This window comes from Manis javanica, chromosome 12 (assembly GCF_040802235.1).
Source record: "Manis javanica isolate MJ-LG chromosome 12, MJ_LKY, whole genome shotgun sequence".
NCBI classification, from domain to species: domain Eukaryota; kingdom Metazoa; phylum Chordata; class Mammalia; order Pholidota; family Manidae; genus Manis; species Manis javanica.
This window is the reverse complement of record NC_133167.1, coordinates 87,550,564-87,573,009: the sequence shown is the minus strand read 5'-3', so window position 1 is coordinate 87,573,009 and position 22,446 is coordinate 87,550,564. Positions and strand designations below refer to the sequence as shown.

The following is a 22,446-nucleotide window of genomic DNA, read 5'->3' as shown; positions in this document are numbered from 1 at the left end:
CCTCTCCAACATGTGTTATTTCTTGTCTTTTTGATACTCATTGTTCTAGCCAATGTGAAATGATATCTCATTGTAGTTTTGATTTTCACTTCCTTGATAATTAATGATGTTGAGCATCTTTCATGCGTCTCTTGGCCATCTGTATGCCATCTTTGAAAAAATATCTTGTGAGGTCCTCTGCCCATTTTTTAACCACATTTTTTTTTACTGTGTTGATTTGTAAGAGTTCATATATTTTTTATGTTAACCACTTACAGATACTGTTATCTTCTCCTGATCAGTAGGTGCTCTTTCTGTCGTTGATGGGTTCCTTTGCTGTGCAAAAGCTTTTTACTTTAACATAGACCCTCTTATTCATTTTTGCTGTTGTTTGTCTTGCCTGAGGAGACATATCCAGGAAAGAATTGCTAAGGGCAAAGTCCAAGAGTTTACTGACTGTGATTTTCTTTCAGATGATTTCAGATCTTACATTTAGGTCTTATATTTTTTGTGTGTTTAAAGAGAATGGCCCAGTTTTCAGTATTTTGTGCCAGTTTTCCTAAAGCATGCTTACTTCTGGGCTCTCTCTTCTCTTCCATTGATCTTTGTCTCTGGGTTTTTGCTTATCCCATACTGCTTAGATTACTATGACTTTGTTTGAAATCAGCGACCATGATATTCAACTTTGTTCCTCCTTCTCAAAATTGCTTTGGCTGTTTAGGGTCTTTTGTAGTTCCATACAAATTTTAGGAGTATTCTGGTTTTGTGAAGAAAGGCCACTGGTATTTGCATTGAATCTGTATACAGCTTTGGGAAGGATGGCCCTTTTAACATTATTAATATTGTATCCTGCAGCTTTACTGAATTTACTTATTCTAATAGTTTTTTGGTGGAGTCTGTAGGGTTTTCTATATAGTGACAGTTTTTCTCCTTCCTTACCAATTCGGATGCCTTTTTTTTTTCTTATGTGACTATTGTGGGCCTCCAATAAATACTGTGCTGAGTAAAAATGGTAAGCAGACATCCTTGTCTTGTTCCTGATCTTAGAGGAAAAGCTTTCAGCTTCTCACCACTGAGTATTTGATGCTAGCTGCGGGTTTGTCATATATGCCCTTTACTATGTTGAGGTGGTAGATCACACAGATTTGTGGATCTTGAACCATTCTTACATAAATCCCACTTGTTTAAGGTTAATAATCCTCTTAATGTATTTTTGAATTGAGCTTGCTAAAATTTTGTTGAGTATTTTTGTATGTGTTCATCAGGGATATTGTTCTGTAAGTGTCTACACTGATATTGTACAATGAATTTGGAAGCAATCCTTCTTATTCTATTTTTTGGAACAGTTTGAGAAGGATGGGTATTACTCTCCCTTAAATGTTTGATAAGAAGAGTCTCATTATTTTATGAAGTCATCTGGTCATGGCTCTTTGTTCATTAGGAGTGTTTTTGTCTTGCTATGTGCTGGCTGACTCGGGGACCGAGGGTGGTCTGGAGAGACAACAAACAAGACCCAGAACCAGTGACTGAGACAGAGGTTTATTGGAGGAACTTATGTACAGGAAGCAGTTGACTGGGCCAAGCAACTCTACTGGGAGTATTTGCAGCAAGCTTTCGGCAACATTCCGGCAACGACTAGCACCAAGGACCTTGACATGCCAAATAACATGTTCTGTAAGACAGAGGATGTGAATTTTATATTCTTAGGACTGAATAATTGGGGCATCCAATTAGCTGAACACAACTAGCAAAGGAAATATAAAGAACATTTCAGTTGATGGAACCAAGTGCTGAAGGAGGTGTTATACCAGTGTAGAAGCACTTCCAGATGCTGAGATGGGCAGTCTGCTTCCACCAGGCAAAGCCTTCAGTTGCAGGTAGGGGGAGTTCACCGTACACCCAAAAGTTGGTCTTATTCTGTGTAGATGCCAGGGTCAGAGCCCAATCGGTGAACAGTTTTCCCATCCAGAGTCTAAGGGCAAAAAGCAAGATGTTTAGTAGGTACCAGAGGCAAATCATGATTGTCTAGTATGGTGCAGAAGGGATTGTAGTTCCAGGCTTGTAATACCAAGTGGAGTCTGGGGGGGAATGTGCTGCAATGGATTATGATAATAGTATTTCTTTTCCTTAGGGGACCTGGATTAAGTATTTTTCATCATGTTTGGCAGTGTAGGGTAAGAAAAGCGGGTAATATTTAAATCCTGTTTTATCCTTATACCACATAGGGCTGAAAACCTAAACCACCATGGACTCATTTGCCATTTCCAGGTCCGTTTAATTGTATGATCACCTGTTGGAAAATTGTGTGACAAAGGCAGTAAGAGTCCTTCCTGTAAACTATGTACCTGTATCCTGAGGGTAGTGTCAGCCCCCAAATAGGTGCCAGCACATGTCAGAGCATAATGGCAGCCATCAGCAAGGGCAGGGCCTGATGCAGTCAGCGTGTCCTCTCTACTCAGGTTGGGGTCATTATGGTGTGTCTTTGTGGTGCAGTGTCTTTGATACACCATCATCTTATGCAGCCAGGTGGTAACATCTTCCAGGAGATGGGTGCAGTTCAGCACATCAGCCTGCTGATTACCATACAGATGTATGCATTCTACATGGTGAACAGTGATGGCCATCCTTCCACATGTCAGGTCCACTTATTTGTGAGTAGAACAGTGGGGTCACACTTGTGGAGCAGCACCATCCATGCTGTCACCTGTGCCCTATGATGGAGTCAATCCACACATGTTCAGTTCAGGATCAGAGGGCCATGGCTGTCCAGGTGTAGGGGTGGCCCTTGCTGACCCATCAGTGTACCAGCTGTGCTCAGGGACTAGTCTGTCTAGGTTCCTAGGCTGAGAATGGAGCACAGCTCCACACTAACAGGCTGTTGCAGTAGGCGTACCTCTGGTCACCCTGCTGCAGGATGCTGAGTGAAGAGTTCCTGGCATCCCTTTTCTTCTACTTGCTGTAAGGCATGGTTAAGTCACACACAGATGTAAAACTCTGTGTTGTCACAGCTCAGCTCCTTTCCCTAATTGTGACCAGAAACCCACCAGTACTTTGTTTCCTTTTGCTGCTGTCCGTGTACAGGAACACCTAGGGTAAGGTTTAGACTTGTTCAGGTAATGTTTAGCAGCTCTTGGCCTGTTCAATTCCTTCCATCCTTCCTGCCCTGAATAAAACATTACTGAGAAACAGAATAGTCGCAGGATCTCCAGGTGCCCCTCCTCCTAACCTACTCACCTCCCCCAAATGCTTATTACAAGGAAAAAATATTTGTACACTAGAAACAGGAATTATCACTCCAATCAAGTGATCATTTTCATCACTGATATTCAAATATGACCTAACATGTGCCTCCAGATATGATGCAAAAAATAAGTAACTGTATCTAATTATAAGGAACACTGACAGAAAGTGGCCTGGATTCTTAAAAAAAGATGGGGAGGCAGTCAATATCCAAAAAGTGGGGGATATAGACAGTACAATTAAGAGTCTATCATTGAATTAATGGTATTCTGATTATATAAGAATGTCCCTTCATTAAAATATACATAACAAAGTATTTAACAGTGGTATTTCCTGATGTCTACAGGTTACAGATACATTTGCTGATATGTGACCCATTTTTTTACCTGTACTTTAAAAACAGAGGAATCAAATGTGGCAAATGTTACTAATTAGTGAATCTCAAAACGGCAGACTGGTGTCCAATTTTCTGTCAGTACTAAAGCTGGACTTTTAAAAAGACCTCAGCAGGGAGCCAAGATGGCAGCATGAGTAGGGCAGAGGAAATCTCCTCCCAAAAACATATATATTTTTGAAAATACAAGAAATGCAGGACAATAGCCAGGGTACATCTACACCTGTGAGAACCCAGTCCCTCATGAAGAGGGTAAGATACAAGCCACGTCCTGGGAGGACCCGAGCCCCCCTCACCCCAGCTCCCGGCAGGAGGAGAGGAGTCGGAGCAGGGAGGGAGAGGGAGCCCAGGACTGCTGAATACCCAGCCCTGGTCATCTGCAACAGGAGCATAGACACACAGCGCATGGTGTGCTGGATACTAGGGAAACAGAACACTAAAACTTGTGAGTGAGTTACTGCAGCTGGCACCCAGGGACAAAAGAAAAGCAAGTGCTTTTTGAAAGTCTTAAAGGGACAGGAGCCTCACAGCTGGACAGAAGCATCCCAGCACACTCAGCCAAGCAGCTGGGAATCCTGGGCACCCTAACCCACTCGGCAGCAGCACAGCTCTGAGGCCCCTCATGGTGATAAACAGCCTCCTGCTCATTCCCCCTCCAGCACAGCCCCGCCATAGCAGAGCAGCAGCCACCCAGAGCTTCCTCCACAGTGGCCCAGGCAAGAATCAGAGCCACCATCAGTGCACAGCTGCCCAGCAAAAGCCGCTAGGGGTGGCTGATCTCCCAGGAGAGGAGCAAGCAGGAAGGGACTTTATTCTCCCAGCCAACACACATGCCAACTGCCCACGACTACCTCTATCACCATGAAAAGGCAGAAGAATTTGATCCAGACCTGAATAACACAGACATCCTCCTCTGAGAGGGACCCTGGGGAGATAGACTTAACCAATCTTCCTGAAAAAGAATTCAAAATAAAGGTCATAACCATGCTGATGGGAATTGCAGAGAAATATGCAAGAGCTAAGGAGGGAGAATACAGAAATAAAACAAGCTCTGGAAGGACTTAAAAGCAGACGGCATGAGGTGCAAGAGGCCATTAATGGAATAAAAATCAGAGCACAGGAACACAGAGAAGCTGACGCAGAGAGATAAAAGGATCTCCAGGAATGAAACAATATTAAGAGAACTGTGTGACCAATCCAAAAGGAACAATATCCGCATTATAGGTGTACCAGAAGAAGAAGAGAGAGAAAAGGGATAGAAAGTGTCTTTGAAGAAATAACGGCTGAAAACTTCCCAAACTGAGGGAGGAAATAGTTGCTCAGACAACGGAAGCACACAGAACTCCCAACAGAAGGGACCCAAGGAGGACAACACCAAGACACATAATAATTAAAATGGCAAAGATCAAAGACAAGGACAGAGTATTAAAGGCAGCCAGAGAGAGAAAAAAGGTCACCTACAAAGATAAACCCATCAGGCTATCATCAGACTTCTCAACAGAAACCTTACAGGCCAGAAGAGAATGGCATGATATATTTAATGCAATGAAACAGAAGGGCCTTGAACCAAGAATACTGTATCCAGCACGATTATCATTTAAATATGAAGGAGGGAATTGAACAATTCCAAGACAAGCAAAAGTTGAGGGAATTTGCCTCCCACAAACCACCTCTGCAGGGTATTTTAGAGGGACTGCTCTAGAAGGAAACACAAAAGAGCACAGAATAAAATACCCAACATATGAATAATAGAAGAGGAGGAATAAGAAGGGAGAGAAATAAAGAATCATCAGACAGTGTTTATAATAGCTCAATAAGCAAGTTAAGTTAGACAGTAAGATAGTAAAGAAGCCAACCTTGAACCTTTGGTAACCATGAACCTAAAGCCTGCAATGGCAATAGTACATATCTTTCAATAATCACCCTAAATGTAAATTGTCTTTTGATTAGTGCATTCAGTCCGAGTAATAGAATGGATAAAAAAGTCAAAACCCATCTATATGCTGCTTACAAGAGACTACCTCAAACCCAAAGACATGGACAGACTAAAACTCAAGGGATGAAAAAAGATATTTCATGCAAACAACAAGGAGAAAAAAAGCAGGTATTTGTAGTACTGGTATCAGACAAAATAGACTTCAAAACAAAGAAAGTAACAAGAGATAAAGAAAGACATTATGTAATGATAAAGGGGACAGTCCAACAAGAGGATATAATCATTATAAATATATATGCACCCAATACAGGAGCACCAACATATGTGGAACAAATACTAACAGAATTAAAGGAGGAAATAGAACACAATGCATTCATTTTGGGAGACTTCGACACACCACTCACTCCAAAGGACAGATCCACCAGACAGAAAATAAATAAAGAAAGACACAGAGGCACTGAACAACACACTAGAACAGATGGACCTAATAGATTTCTATAGAACTCTACATCCAAAAGCAACAGGATACACATTCTTCTCAAGTCCACATGGAACATTCTCCAGAATAGACCACATACTAGGCCACAAAAAGAGCCTCAGTAAATTCCAAAAGATTGAAATTCTACCAACCAACTTCTCAGACCACAAAGGTATAAAACTAGAACCAAATTGTACAAACAAAGCAAAAAGACTCACAACACATGGAGGCTTAACAACATGCTCCTAAATAATCAATGGATCAATGACCAAATCAAAATAGAGATCAAGCAAATATGTGGAAACAAATGACAACAACACCTCAAAGCCCCAACTTCTGTGGGACGCAGTGAAAGCAGTCTTAAGAGGAAACTAACAATGGAAACTCATCCCATGCTCCTGGCAAGGAAGAATTAATATCATCAAAATGGCCATCCTGCCCAAAGCAATATACAGATTCGATGCAATCCCTATCAAGTTACCAACAGCATTCTTCAATGAACTGGAACAAATAGTTAAAAATTCATATGGAACCACCAAAGACCCCAATTAGCCAAAGCAAACTGGGGGGGATCTCGCTCCCCAACTTCAAGCTCTACTACAAAGCCACAGTAATCAAGACAATTTGGTAATGGCATAAGAAGAGAGCCATAGACCAGTGGAACAGAATAGACACTCCAGACATTAACCCAAACATATATGGTCAATTAATATATGATAAAGGAGCCATGGACAAACAATGGGAAAATGACAGTCTCTTCAACAGATGGTGCTGTCAAAACTGGACAGCTACATGTAAGAGAATGAAACTGGATCACTGTCTAACCCCATACACAAAAGTAAATTCGAAATGGCTCAAAGACCTGAATATAAGTCATGAAACCATAAAACTCTTAGAAAAAAACATAGGCAAAAATCTCTTGGACATAAACATGAACAACTTCTTCATGAACGTATTTCCCCAGGCAAGGGAAACAAAAGCAAAAATGAACACGTGGGACTATATCAAGCTGAAAAGCTTCTGTACAGCAAAGGACACCATCAATAGAGCAAAAAGGTACCCTACAGTATGGGAGAATATATTCATAAATGACAGATCCGATAAAGGGCTGACATCCAAAACATATAAAGAGCTCACGCACCTCAACAAACAAAAAGCAAATAATCCAATTAAAAAATGGGCAGAGGAGCTGAACAGACAGTTCTCCCAAGAAGAAATTCAGATGACCAACAGACACATGAAAAGATGCTCCACATCACTAGTTATCAGAGAAATGCATATTAACAGCACAGTGAGTTATCACCTCACACCAGTAAGGATCGCCACAATCCAAAAGACAGACAACAACAAATGTTGGTGAGGTTGTGGAGAATGGGGAACCCTCCTACACTGCTGGTGGAAATGTAAACTAGTTCAACCACTGTGGAAAGCAGTATGGAGGTTCCTCAAAAAACTCAAAATAGAAATACCATTTGACCCAGGAATTTACCCTTAGAATGCAGTTTCCCAGTTTGAAAAAGACTTATGCACCCCTTTGTTTATCACAGCACTATTTACAATAGCCAAGAAATGGAAGCAACCTAAGTGTCCATCAGTAGATGAATGGATAAAGAAGAGCTGGTACATATATACCATGGAATATTCAGCCATAAGAAGAAAACAAATCCTACCATTTGCAACAACATAGATGGAGCTAGAGGGTATTATGCTTAGTGAAATAAGCCAGGCAGAGAAAGACAAGTACCAAATGATTTCACTCATCTGTGGAGAATAAGAACAAAGCAAAAACTGAAGGAACAAAACAGCAGCAGACTCACAGAACCGAAGAATGGACTAACAGTTACCAAAGGGAAAGGGATTGGGGAGGATGGTTGAGAAGGAGGGGGTGAGAAGAAACGGGGCCTTGCGATTAGCATGTATAATGTGGTGGTGGGGGCACGGGGAGGGCTGTGCAACACAGAGAAGATATGTAGTGATTTTACAGCATCTTAGTATGCTGATGGACAGTGACTAAAGGGGTATGTCCGGGGGGGAGACTTGGTGAATGGGGGAGTCTATTAAACATAATGTTCCTCATGTAATTGTAGATTAATGATACCAAAATAAAAAATATAAAAAGACCTCAGCAAATACTGTCACACATAATGAAAGTTCACTGAAAACAGTAAAAGAGTTGGGCTTATCCAATCTGAGGAGGAAAGGGAGTTCAGGCTTTTTGTATGGTGCCACCCAATTTTACATTTGAGAAAAAATGTCTAAAAACAAGGTTGCAATAAGTGAAACTGCTTTCCAAGGGAATGTTACCTAGTTGAGCTGGGATTGAGTAGGATGTCTGATTTCCATTCCAGTGCTCAGGAAATAATGGATGCCACCTCTCCTTGATGTCAGAGGCATTGAGAAAACAGCTCCTGCTGATGCCTGCCAGCTCTAGGCCCCTGTAAGAACAGTGAGAATAGGCAAGGTAGGAGGATCAAGTTGAACTTTTCTTAGAAGACTCTGTAAATCATTGTTGTTAGATTATAGAATTCAGAGAAGAAAATCTCACTCCAGGGCTAAATCATACAGGACATAACACCAGCAAACATTTGAGCTCAGGCATTAGTGGCCTTGGGTTCAGACTGAAGCTTCACTGCTGTTATGTTAGTCTCCATACCCTTAGGTAAGTTAATGAAACTCTGTGTGACGGTCTCTTAACTTGAAAAACAATATTAGGGACCTACCCTTAGGAGGGTAGTGTAGGATTTTATGATACATAATGATATAACCATCTAAAGATGAAAAAAATAAAAAATAAAGCATTCCACTTACTGTGTATCCTTTCATCTTCTTATCTACCCTATATGGTAAACAGTACTAATACAATTCTAATTTTTTATAGATTTGGAAATTAACACAAAGGAAAGTGAATAGGCTTGATCTATACTGAATAGACTACATCCTACTCACCTTAAGGCATAATATTCTTGAGTCCAGTAAGACATGCTTGGCAAGAGGAAGGGTTACTGCCTAATAATGGGAAACACATCAAACAGACAAGGACCCTTTACTATTCTAATGATGGTGGGGAAGGTGGTCTCCAGGATAGTTTCCAGTATGGGGTAGGAGGAGTCTTTTTCCCTGCTTTAAAGTCAGTCTAACTCAGAATATTGCCATAAGCAGCTCCCTCCCAACACTACTCCAGGCCTTGGCACAGACTGAATGAGGAGTTGGAGGGTGATTGGTGACATCGTGGGGAACGGGGAAGCCTCACAGAAAGGCAATCACAGGCAACTGGGGCTGCGAGAAGTGTGAGCCTTTGGGTTCCTCCTGGATCAAGGGTATTCAAGCAGCTAGCTCAAGGCCAGACATTACCCCCTTTGTTACAGGCTCCTTGGGAGGGCAAGAAACCAGCAATAATTATTGTCAGGAAGCCTCTTTTACATTTCTTAAGATTTTGGGGGTGGGGGATTTTTTATACAAGGGGTCTCAAAAAATCAATGTTCTAATTTCAGAGAGCTCCCCCCCATGCCGCATATGTCACACAAATCCTCACCCTGGGGTTAGAGAGTAAAGGACTGGACCAGGAAGTCACTGTATGGCGCTCTCTTCTGAGAAGCACTAAAATGAAGGGCAGACATTCATTCCTGACCAAATGCTTAGGCTAGAATTGGAAATGTTAGTAATCTTACTGAAGAATTTACAAAAGACACAGACTTTGGATTTGGGGTTCAATGGGAACATCTCAGGGTGAGGATTGGGGAGGTGGACATGGTAGAATTATGAAACATTAAATAGCAAAGCATGAAATGAGACCAAATACAAGACTTTGAAGACACAAAAGAAAGCCTTTCCCAATAACAGGCTCACAATTAAACACTGCAGTGTAGACTATTTCTGGGGCCCAGCTTTTCTCTGCAGGGGCAAGAAGGACACACAATAATGATTTTACAAATGCATGCATACATACTTCCTCATGCATCATGACTAGCCGCAGGTAGAAGCATCCAGAAAAGGCCTTAGACTGGGAAGACCTTATTTCTGAAAAGAGCATGGGCCTACCATGGAGATATCACAGGGGTGGTTCCAAACTACTGCAATAAAGCAATCATGTCAATGAAGTGAGGCAGATGATTTTACACTATAGTCTATTAAGTGTACAACAGCAGAATGTCTAAAGAAACAATGTATATGCCTTAATGAAAAGTACTTTGTTGCTAAAAAATGCTGACCACAGATGACCGTAAAAAGCTTGAAATACTGTAAGAATCACCAAAATGTGCCACAGAGACCCAAAGTGAGCAAAGGCTGGTGGAAAATGGCTCCGTTAGACTTGCTCAATGCCAGGTTGCAATAAACCTTCAGTTTGTGAAAAATGCTGTGTTTGCAAAGCCCAATAAAGAAAACAGACATGTCTGACCATTCTACCTGTAAAAATGGAGTTTTAATGAAATGAATCTGTTTGCGATAATCTACTTTTTATGTCAAACAGACATTTAAAGCCATTCTAAAACCCTGCATCCTAGTAAATATGAAACTGCATACAGTTTTCCTGGAACCTTTGAGGCTCTGACTTCTCAGAAGGAAAGAACCCTGTGCCACCAGGCTACTGTAATTAGTGTCAGGTGACGTCAAAGGCAGAGGCTCTCATTGAGAGGCAAGGTTTTGACTGGGATGCAAGATTTTGACTGGGATCATACACTAATTACAGTAGAAGGACCAGGACCTATTGCCACAGGGAAGAAAACCTGGTTTAAACAGTATCTTGGAGGACTTACCCACTAGGTGCCACCCCCCAACTCAGAAAAAAATAATACCACTGTACCTTCTCACTGCACAAAGTTTCACTATAGTCATTAAGTTGTAAATGTATTCAGTACTGTAGACCAAGAAAAATAGAATCTCCTCTACGTAAGGCGTTATTTCTGGGGTGTTGGTCGAAGGACCAGAGGGGGTATATATGTGGCAGGATGATGATGTCTGGGACCACAATGCACTTTTCCTGTGTTCCTAAAATTGACAAAGCCAGCTTATAAAAAAGAATATGTACCCCCACATTGTAATCTCAGAGATTTGCCAGCTGTACAAGGCTGATTTTCCCACCCCCTGCCTGAGAAGCATCACTTCATCAGAATGGACACTCCCACTCCCTACCCCTTTCACACACCGAGCCCTCTCCCCGCCTACTGATAGGAGAATGGGACATGGAGGAAAAGAGGAGTCACACGTATCAAAAAGGGCTACCCTTGGCCTTGCCAGAGAGAGTAGGCCCAAGTGAGAGATCACTCCCAGACTTTGGGTCATCTGCAGGAAGTGGACATGTACCTGATTTTCTCACTGTTTATCAGTTTGTCAACTTGTTCCTTGCTACCAGTGAAAAAGAAAAAGCTTCGAGGAGAGAGAGGCAAAGAGCACTTTCATAGGTAGAGAGGCTGAGAAGATGAACGCCGGCCAGGAGAGTCAGAGAGTAAGTCAGATTAATACAGGTTGGCCAGGCCACCTCAGTGGGAGGCACAGAGGCCGAGAGAGCAGGGTTGGGACCCGGCCAGCCTCACATGTAACTGGGACCCGCAAGACACCACAGCTGCTTCGGGGCAGCTCTGCAGTGCAGCCACCTACACCCACACCCACTGGCCCTGCAGCCTTTGGGGGTCCCTGCCATCTGTACTGAATCCGTTAAAGGTCAGCTTAAATAAACACTTCAGTCAGCCAAGAAAAAGATATCACCATGCCCCTGGTAGGAAACAAGGAGATGGGGTTCTCTTTCTGCAGCCTTTTCACCACCCTGCCATAGGGATGAGGTCATGGAAGGCGGCGCATGGGAGGAAGCAGACGGTGCACGCCCTCCAGACCCGGCATCTAGAGCCCTGTGTGTGTGTGCATGTGTCTGTGTGCATGGGTACAGGGATGGGATTTTGAATCCAAAGTTTTTAAATGAACAAGAGTCCTATAATCAATTTTCATAACTAGCTGTTACCAAAAAGTTACAAAATGAAATGTCTTCAGGGAACTACTACCATGGGCAGTCCCACTGAGCACAGTGTCAGAAATTCCCAGGAAAATCAGAACAAGTCAACTGCCAAATCATAATAAATGAAGCCCCAAAAGCAAACCCAGTTGCTGAAATGACTAACCAGTGTGCTACATTTAGTGATAAAAATACAGAAATGTGAACCAGGAGTGAAGGGATGAACGCTGTCTACAGGCCTTGGGAAGGTTTCTGAGAGGAAGTGACAACTCCCTTGAACAGAGAGTAAAAGGCATTCCAGTCAGAGGGAACAGAGGTGCAAAGGTACAGCGGTATAATTAGTGTCCTCTGTGCTAAGCATGTCAAAAAAAAGTGTGAAGAGTGAAGATGAAAAGGACATAATGCATTGTTTGCTGCTGTGGGGAAACCAACTGATCTGGTGGGAGGGATTGAGAGGCTAAGAATCGGGATACCAGGTCATATTTTCCTTATAGGGTTGTCATCTTCTGCCTGATCTCCTCTGCCGCTGCTCAAGTCCAAGCTGTCATTATAGCAGCACCCACCTTGTGAGCAGTTATTACTACCATCTTTTTTATCCTCCAAGTATCTCGATTTGGACAATAAATCAGGGTCACTCTACTTTTGAGCATCCTTATCTGTTTGTGTTTTAAAGCCTTTCTCTAATCATCACACTGCTGTCAGTGGGGAGTTCTGGGGGAGACTTGGAGGGGAGCTGGCAAGATCGGGGTGGGGTGAAGGAGTTGAAGGTAATTCCAGAAGTCTGGCTTGAGGAGTGATGATTCATTAGGAGACAGACCAGCCCAAGGTCACATGAAAGTTGGTGGTAATCGTTGTCCCAAGAGCAACTTCGGATTTCTACCCAGGGAATGAACAGAGCTCTTTGACTTAAAAGAAAAGGCTCACGATGAAAACTGATTAAAGAATAAATAAAAGACAAAATAATATATACAATCAAGAAAAAAGACAACTGCTGAATCAAAATCCCACATGAAGCTTTTGGCCAGAGCGTGTGACCACAGAACTTACAGCAAGATGTCACAATACTGGGCACAGACTGCCTGCCTGCTTCACGCAGGGTGAACTCTTTAGCCTGCCTTTGTTTTCTTTGCCTTCAAAGCTGGTTAAAAAGCTGCCAATCCTGGGGGACATTGAAGTGAACTCATTGTATGTCTGGAAAGCAATGTGGCCTCAGTGCCATCGCAGGAGAAATAAATAATCAGAAATGAGATGACATGGCAGAGGGAGGCCAGCAGGGACTCAGGGGGCCTCAGTGCCAGCCCCCCTAGCTGCTTCCAGCCTGAGTGGTTTTGAGCAAGGTGTTTTCTTTCCCTCGCCCTGAAGTGCATCATCTATAAAGTTTGTGTAATATTAACTGCAGTCCAGGATTTTTGGAATGGGCAAGACAGGGACTTCACATATGAGGAATCCTGTGCAAGCTCTGAAGTGCCATGTCAGTGCTACTTTTTGGTATCATTTTGTCCATCCTTAACTGTTAAAAAAAACATAGATTAACAAATTTTGTAAATCCCATGGAATTTGCTTTGCCTCTGTTCCAGTGATGCTGAGGTCTTTGTTTCTGACTGCTACCACATTCCTAGCCTCAGAGGAAAGACTCATTCAGTGGTAGCAAACATGTTAACTGTTCACAGTAAAATCAAAGAGCCTTGTGAAGATACAGAGGACTCCCTGCATCCACTCCTTCGAGTCTGCGTCCATTGCTCATAACATTCGGGCCTATGATCTCTACTTCAGAGGCACCGTATGGGTCCAAACAGTGGACTCCAGGCAGGCTGGTGTGTAGGTTAGGAGATCAGTGACCAGTCAGGCTGGGCAGGTGACTACTGCCACCTTGAACAAGCCTCGTCCCTGTCCACTTTGCCAAGCTTTCCTTCCTAGATAGTGATAGATAGAAATGAACACAGTATCCCTGTCACCATTTCTGTTCAACCATCAGTCACAGATTTGAATCCAGTTTGTTGCTTTGAGTTTCATAAATATTTATTGGCAGAATCAAACTGATGGCAAGTATCTGTCCCTTCAAGGAGATTAGGTATTAACTAACTCTCTAGCAGGCACAGGGGACAGCTGAGGAGGAAAGATGCTTGTACGTGTCCAACAGAGGGGCTCTTTCTGCTAGTGTGAGGGGAGTAAGTGGCTGCCACTCGGGAAGTGCACTCATCTTTCAGGCTACCAGTGTAGTACGAGGGGCAATTCCTCAAAGGGCATCTGAATGGCTTAGGAGGATTAATGCACCTTTAGCTACAAATCGCTCCCTTCCCCGGCAAAAATCACAATAGTGCCTTCACAAAGTCATAATTCCACAAACCCCAAAAAGTGAAGAGAGGAAGAGAAAGAGGGAGAAGAAAAAACAAGGATGAGGAAGGATTCCCACACTGACGTTTTCATGACCTGTTTTGGAAAGAACTGCCCTACACCAGGCTCCCTACGGTCCCTTCCACCTCACACACCCCCAGTCCACCGCCAAACACGCATAAATAAAACATGCCATCATTTTAATCAAAGCACATTAGAAGCCTCATGTGAGCTCACAATGAGAAATGATTAGAGTGGTCCAGAGGAGTCTTTAATTAAAGATGCCACCAACGAGATAACAATGGTTTGTGAATGTTGTTAATAGATCTGAATGGAAGGTGCACCTTAATTCAATAAGAGGTAAGTCATCGGTTCATGAGTTTGATTGCACATTGTAAAAGAACACCACATACTGTAATTATTTTTATTTGTATGTGCCATCTCTTTTATTGCCCATGCTGGAAGTAGAAATAACCTGTCCTATTAAGATATTTAATATATATCATCCTTTCCACTTCGCTTAGTTATAGCCTAATAAAAATGCTGGGAGAAGACACCAGCCCATACTGAGGCCACCATCCATGCTTTCTAAGACAACCCACGTGTCCCTTTAAAACCCCACATTATCAACCTCCTAATCCCCTTGGTTTTAATCTTTAAGACAAACTGATAATAACTTTCCAGGACTCTCTAAAGTTGTGTACACATAGGAGATTCACTGTAGAAATCATTCGGGGTACTGGCAGCTGAAGCAAGGAAGATAACCCACTGACAGCCGACGCCGTGGTCCAGTGGGGCCAGGTTTGGGACAGCACAGGATGTCAGAGGCAGCAGCAGAGGGGTGTCCAGGTTCCAACTCTAAAGGGAACAAGCCATGAAAAGCCTGCTGACGGACAGAATTACCCTCTCCACCCAACCCGCAATGATGCCCACATCCTAATCCCCAGAACGGGTGAATGTGTGACCTTACAGGGCGGAACGCATTTTGCAGACATGAAAGTTAAGAACCTTGAGGCGAGATTTTCCTGGATTCTGCATTATGGGCCCGTGTCAGGGTCCATAAAAGACACAGGCAGGAGTTATAAGAGTCAGATACAGAGATCAGAAGATGCTCTGCTACCAGCTCACAGAGGGGAAAATGCCTCCAGCCCAGGAATGTGGGCAGTGGCTAGAAGCCAGAGAGACAAGAAATGGATTCTTTTCTAGAGCCTCTAAAAGGAACACCTTTATTCTCAGTGAGCCTTGGAACCCATGGACTGTAAGACAGTGAAGTTGGTGTTGTTTTAAGCCAGTAAGTCTGTGGTACAGCAAAAATAGGAAACTTAATACAAGCCTCTACTGTGACCACTCTGTGTGCTCAAAGGCCCTGCTCTCCTTTCCCTGGTGTCCCTGAACACGATCTTAGCAACCCTCAGGCCAACATTTTGCCTTGAAGTTCCAGGTTTGGAGACATCAGTTCCTTCCACCACCTGTCCCGCACCCCATGATGCTCACCCCTAACAGGCTGCCGCTCTCCCCGGGCCACACCCTCCCACTTCCCCGTCTGAGCAGTGAGGCGTCCAGCCTGACCACACTAGGTCCTTGCCTGGCCTGAAATGAAGATTCTATGAACAGGACCCTAGGTTCCTCCAGAGAAGGCCGTTTTCCCCATTCAGAATGAATAAGCTGAGTAGAATACAGACGCCACGCCCCATATGGCCATTCTTCTTCTTTCCACCGTCTTTCAATTTAAAGCCCTCTCGGTGAGCCCACCGTCATTCTGCCCCTCCTAGTACACAAACTAAACTCGAGCCCCACACTGCATGAAAGATGAGGCCTAAATTGTGTCTAGGAACTGGTGATTACACATGATTTGTGATTCCTTTAGTATATTAATTGGTAAACACCCTAAGAATGTGTGTGTAAACTAAAGCTATTTAGCATACACAGTTTAATCTGTGTGCTGTTGCTCAAATTCCAGCTCATTCAGACACCCGCTCCAGTGTGGATGTAATTCCCTCCCACCCTGGCCTCCTAGCACCACCTCCCTTCCTGGATCCTGTTTCAGATAAAACCATGCGGCGATCCAGATCTTTAAACCCATGCATAGTAGAGTCATACACTTTATCCTCAGTGAATGGCGAACTGCACCTGTCGCTTGTTGTACCCCACTGTGGTAACTGCTCCTGCCCCCACCCCCAGCTAAGGGAATACAGTGCCTTGGTGAGCTGTGACATCACTTCCCCTTCTGCTCATCAGCCCCTAGCCTGATCCTTCCGTCAATACACATGCTTCTAAGAGAAAGAGCAACAGCCCCATGCCTCTACATTCTCAACCCATCATCTAAGACCTTCATATAGGGCACTTAAACTTGACCTGATTCCTCAGTGGAACCCACCTGATCTAAGACTGACAGACCACTATGCCCCCCCCACTGCCTGAGCTGTAACTTTGGATATTTCCTTAAGAAAAACACAGCTTCCCTCACCTGACAGTGCTGGGGCTGCCTTAGCAGGTAGGGGATACAAGTAAGAACTGGAGGTTTCTGGGCCCTGTCCCGGAAATACAGAATCAGAATCTCCATCGGTAGTGTCCAGGAAGAGAATGTTAAATAAGTTGCCCAAGGTTTGCATACATCTTTTCAAGTTAGTGATTTTGTTTTCTTCCAGTACATTCCCAGAAGTAGAAGTATTCTGGGTCATGTGGTATTTCTACTTTTAGTTTTTTAGGAACCTCCAACTGTTTTCCAGAGTGGCTGCACTAATTCACATGCCCACCTACAGTGTAAGAGGTTCCCTTTCTCCACCTCTACTGATAGAAGAGTAGATGTAGATGTGGTATGTACACATGATGGAGTATTACTCAGCCATAGAAAAGAAGGGAATCTTGCCATTCGTGACAATATGGAAGTACAGGGTATTATGCTAAGTGAAGTTAAGTCGGACAGAGGTAGACAAATACCGTATGATCTCACTTATATGTGGAATCTAAAAAAACAAACAAAAAAGAAATAGACCCGTAAGTACCGACAACAGTCCGTTGGTTACCACAGGGGAGGAAGGAGGGGAATTGTGTGAAACAGGTGAAGTAAAAATTATAATAGGAATGGACATACAGCATAAAGAATATAGCCAATGATATTGTAACATTTTAGTATAGTGACAGGTAACTACACATTCCATGTTGAGCATTTAGTCATGTGTATAATTATCAGATCACTGTGTCGTACATCTGAAACCAATATTGTGTATCAACTATATTCCAATTTAAAAAAAAGTTACCAAAGGATTTCTGATCCATATTACAGTTTTAGGACCACTTAAAGATGAAGAGAGGAATCTACTGTGATGAAGAGATTTTGTTCCACCTCTGTTTATGCTCCTCATTCCCCAATTCTCCCCTTTCCAGAAATCTATTTTCTTAAATCATACATAGCAGTCACGGAATGAAAGACCTCAGGAGGCCTCGTCCCGTGGTGCTGGGGCTGACTGATACCCCAGACCTGGCTTGAAAGGGCCCTTCTCTGCAGGGGGTCCCATGGTGTCATTTCCTGGGGCTGTTGGGAAAGGCCCAGTCAGAGCTGGGCAGCAAGACAGGCACCTGACTCCAGAAGAACAGAAATAACCAACCCCAAACCATGATTTTTATCCATAGCAGTGTTAGCACTCCGAATCACTACATGAGGGCTTTAATGAAAAGAGCAGAGGAGAATACTAATGGTTAAAACTGTATCTTCTTGGGTGAAAAACTATAGGAGGCTGGAGCTACCTTGCTTTCCAAGCTTTTAAGACTAAGTACAGCTTCCATCTATCTGCCTTTTATGTCTATTCCATTAAAATATGATTTAATTATGTATCGACCCAGGGTCTGGCAGAGTAAAACTATCATTAGTCTCCTGCCTGCATTCCTGAGTGATACTCTGGCTAAAGGTGATCAAACCTACATTAATTTATAACAGACCAGAAGGAGGGGCGGTGGGAACGGTAATCCCCAAGCGAGCACTGCAGACAACAGTAGAAACCTCACCTCAGAATGTGGAGCAGGTTGTTCTGCTCAAAGAGAGTGACACGTTACAAGTCTAGAATCTGGTCAAGAAAAACTGAGAGCAAAAGCAGAGTGTGCACAGATACATGTCCGGACCTGGGGCACGCTGCCACCACACAGCTGACCTTCAGCAAGACCTTCTGGCACACTGCCATGCGGGCAGGCACTGCAGGGCGTTGGTCACTTGCGGCCGGGTCTGGACATCCCCTCACTGCCATGGGCTGTGCCTGTTACTCCCCCCCACACACACTTTTTGTGCTTAGTCTGTGACCCAGCTGCTTTCATTGTAAGAAGTCAGGATAAATTTTCCCTGGGCCTCTATCTTCATTTGCTCACTCATACAAAACATTATTTTTTTTTTACTGTGACATGATTTCAAACGTCAAGAAAAATGGCCTGAATAATTTAAAGTCACCAGCTCTCCCACACCCAGATTCACCAGTGTTAACCTTTTACTGCATTTGATGTGTTCTCCTCTGTATTTGTATGTGTGCATATACACACAAATAAAATGTACACCCATATGCACACATATAGGCATATATTTTTTATCCATTGTGAACAAGATGCCCCTTTGCCCCTAGATACTTCAGTGTGTATGTCCTAAAAACAAGAAATTCCAACATATATTGAGTAAAATTATCATGATCAGGAAATTAAGAAACTATGATCCACTCCCAGGTCATAGTATTCAGCACTGGCCTTTGAGCAGGAATTTGAATTCACAGCCACGTTTCTACAAACTTTATTTATCTACCAGCTGTTATCTGAATAGAGTCTTTTCTAGCAAAAGAAACTCCAAGTCCACTCATTCCATTCTATTGTCAGGCTAGTCTTTGGCTTCCTTTAATCTGGAGCAGTTCCTGAGTATATCTCTATTTTCATGGCCTTGACTGTTTTTAAGGGTGCAAATCAGTTCTTTTGCAGAATGTCTCTAAATTCGGGCTTGTCTATTACTTCCTAGAGATTCAGGTCATGTGTTACTGGCAGGAATGTTACAGAAGTGATGCTGAGTTAGTTCTGTCACTGTGTGTCACATCGGGAGGTATGTTCTTCCAATTCACCCTATTACGGATCATGTTCCTTTGACAGCTTGGATTAGGTATGTCACCCTTTGTAATTAATAACGACCATGTGGGAAGATACTTTGACATTATGTAAATAGTTCCTTATTATTCTTTAAACCTTCAAGTAGATGAGCATCCATTCATAATTCTTGACTGAGTCAAGTATGAATATGGTTAGTTGCCAAGTAATGATTTTGTCCATTTATTAGTTGGCTTTCTGTTACATGAAAGTTTTCTCATTCATTCATTCATTCACTTATGTCCACATATCCCATGGTTACGTCCACTTGAGTATCCCTTGAGTCCTTAGGTTATTCAAAGGGTTAAGATCTTTGACTACAAATATTCATTTTGATGCTCAACATGTTCTAGATTTGACCAGTAGGGACCACGTCATGCTGACTCCTCTGTCCTCTCTTAACATTTTTGAGTGCTTACACCCAGCATATATTAGGCACTGTGTATACAGTGATGAACACAACAGAAGAAAAAAAAATCCCTGGCCTCATATTGCTTACATTCTAGTTTGTGGAAGACCAAAAATAAATAAACCAAAAGTAAGCAAAAGGTATAGTGTGTTAGAGGGCAATACGTGTTGCAGAGAGAAAAAAAAGTAACACTTGGCTTTTAGTACATGTCACTAGGCCTGGTCGGGCAGTGCCTCACTTGTCTGCATCATTTGAGCACACCTGCAGGGTGTAAGGGCCCTGTCGTGTGCACCTCTGGAGGAACACCATGCCTGGCAGTGCTGAGCAGCCCAGAGCAGCAGTTCTTTGAGGTGGGAGCAAGTTGGCATTTTTAGTGGGATTCCTCTACAAATCCCAGAGGTGAGGACTGACTGGGAGGTAAAGAGGAAAGAGAGCATTGCCAGGGTGCCTCAGATTCCCCAAGTACTCATCCCAAAGGCATTGAAAATTGTGTTAAGCATATGTGGATATACTGACAATTTCCTGAAAAAAATTAGCCATCTCAGAAAAGCACAGCTCCTAGAGAAATAAGACTCATAAAAGGGCAGGAAAGGTGGGAGGGAGTTCGGACTGGGGAAGCACACACCGCCACCCACTGGGCGCATCTTAGGTGCTTTTAATCCTTTGAATTGTCAGAACAATCAGAGGAGGTATTGTTTTGCATGGGAGGAAAGTGAGATTTCCTCCGAGAGGCCTGGGCTTCCCTGTCTGCCACACTGGTTTTCTGAGACAGAAAGGGTCAGAGAAGGACGTGGTATGGGACGGTGCCAAGACAAGCAGTGAGGGTGCCCGTGAGGGCATTCACATGTCCTTCTGCCCGCTCCTGTGTTCTCTGCAGTGGGCTTGACTTCCCTGTTCCCTTCCTAGAGCTAAACGAGGCTGGCAGCGCGGACAGTGTGGGCCTTTCGATCTTACCAGATGACCAGGCAAAATGCTCTTGAGACCCTCAGGGCACTATGTCCTAGGCATGTACGTTGCAGGCGGGGGTATCAAAGCTGCAAGGCTGGCAGCTTCCCCCAGAACCTTCAGCACTGGCTTTTGAGCAGGAATTTGAATTCACAGCCACATTTCCATATAGTTGCTCAACAAGCCAACAGGCTACGTAGGCCTAGCTCTTCAATAACTAACCGTTTTACATCCATAAGCCTTCATAAACATGCACAGCATGTATGTACAGAGAGACACACAGGGAAAGACCTAGGTAGCCGAAGCCCCACATGACCGGGACTTCGAGTCTGCACTAGGAGGTGTGATGCCCTGAGCGGGCACATACTACAGTCTTCAAATCACCGCTGCTATTCAGTTATAGTAGCTCACAGCAATTTTGGGAAAATGTGTTGCCTTTTTTCCCCTGGCAGGAGCATGACGACTTCCTTGTCACGGATCACATCCTGTGGGGAAACTGAAATGCCACCATGTCTTCCTTAGGAATCTTCTTTGCCCAGGCCCACTTCACACTGCTCTCCACAGACCTCCATCCTCAGATATCCTAAGTCCACACCCAAGGCTGCACTGCACAATTTTCTCCCCCATCTGCATCTAGGAGGTCGCAAGAGCCAGCAGTCTGACCAGAAACCTCCTAGAGGTAACAGAGAAGGACGTGCAGGTGGCAGGGAACAGACACCTCCAGGTTAGAAACTTAGGGTCACTTTGCTGCATCGTTTTGATGGGCTCCTCTGTGACCCTGAACTGTTAACACCTGCCTGTAGTGGTGTGTGGAGAGTTTTAATTAATATCTCTCTGCAAATCTCTCTGATTGCCCCAGATAGGTGGTGGCAGAAAAGGGCCAATTATTATTTATAGTGGGGGAAAAGTGAAGAGATTTGTTTGGTTCCTTCACCAGAGAGAGACCTACTCTCACAGACACTATTTTTATCCATGATCACTAAATTTCATCCTTATCTTGCCCAAAGTAGGAGGATTAGATCTAAATCTTGATTTGCTTCCTTTGCGTTTGTGGCAACGCCCAGTGCCTGCTTAATGGGAAGCTCTGCCTTAGATTCACCGGGCACCGCCTCCCGACTCCTGATGCGGTGTAAGTCCTTACTGAGAGGGATCTTGCTGTTCACAAGTGGGAGAGCTCGTCTAATTAGCTGATTTCAGTCCATTTGGCATTAAATAGTTCCCCAAATTCCCTTGTTTGAACAGTATGTTCAACAGGGAGATGAGTCTCTGAAGGCCATTAAGCAGTTCTTTCCCGAGCGCCCGTCACCGGTCACTCATAAGCATCCGGGCTACTGACCCCTGCCCTGATGAATGCAGGGGGCAAATACGGGAAAGCATGAAACCCTCTCTAGTGGGCCACACGCGGGCTCTGGCTTGGGCTGCTGAGAGCTCACACCGCGACTTCACAGATTTTTGTCTGACCTCAAGTATATTGTTCTAGGCTGCTCATGGAGCACTGTTAGTGCTGATACCTGATTTTCCAACTCCCCCAAGCCCCCACTGCCCCGCTTGCCTGCCCTGCTTAAAGATATGTACAGTCATAGTTTCAGCTCGCACTGTGGTTTTTTTTTGCATAGGAAGAATTGCCAACTTAGGATTCTGGTCGCCCCTGTGAAGGACTGAGCTTGTGGAGACATCT

At 43.7% G+C, this 22,446-nt stretch overlaps 1 protein-coding gene and 1 long non-coding RNA gene across 11 annotated transcripts in view; one reads left to right on the top strand and one right to left on the bottom strand.

Annotated features, from left to right (window-relative positions):
* The window catches only part of UNC5D (unc-5 netrin receptor D), a 585,797-nt gene that overhangs the window by 505,314 nt on the left and 58,037 nt on the right, over nucleotides 1-22,446 (top strand). The gene's annotated exons all lie outside the window — the stretch shown is intronic.
* Nucleotides 1,512-8,462, bottom strand: LOC140844805 (uncharacterized). The gene is made up of 3 exons (XR_012123299.1): nucleotides 8,332-8,462; nucleotides 1,788-1,951; nucleotides 1,512-1,651 (listed from the first exon to the last, which is right to left on the bottom strand). It is a non-coding gene; the product is annotated as an uncharacterized lncRNA (long non-coding RNA).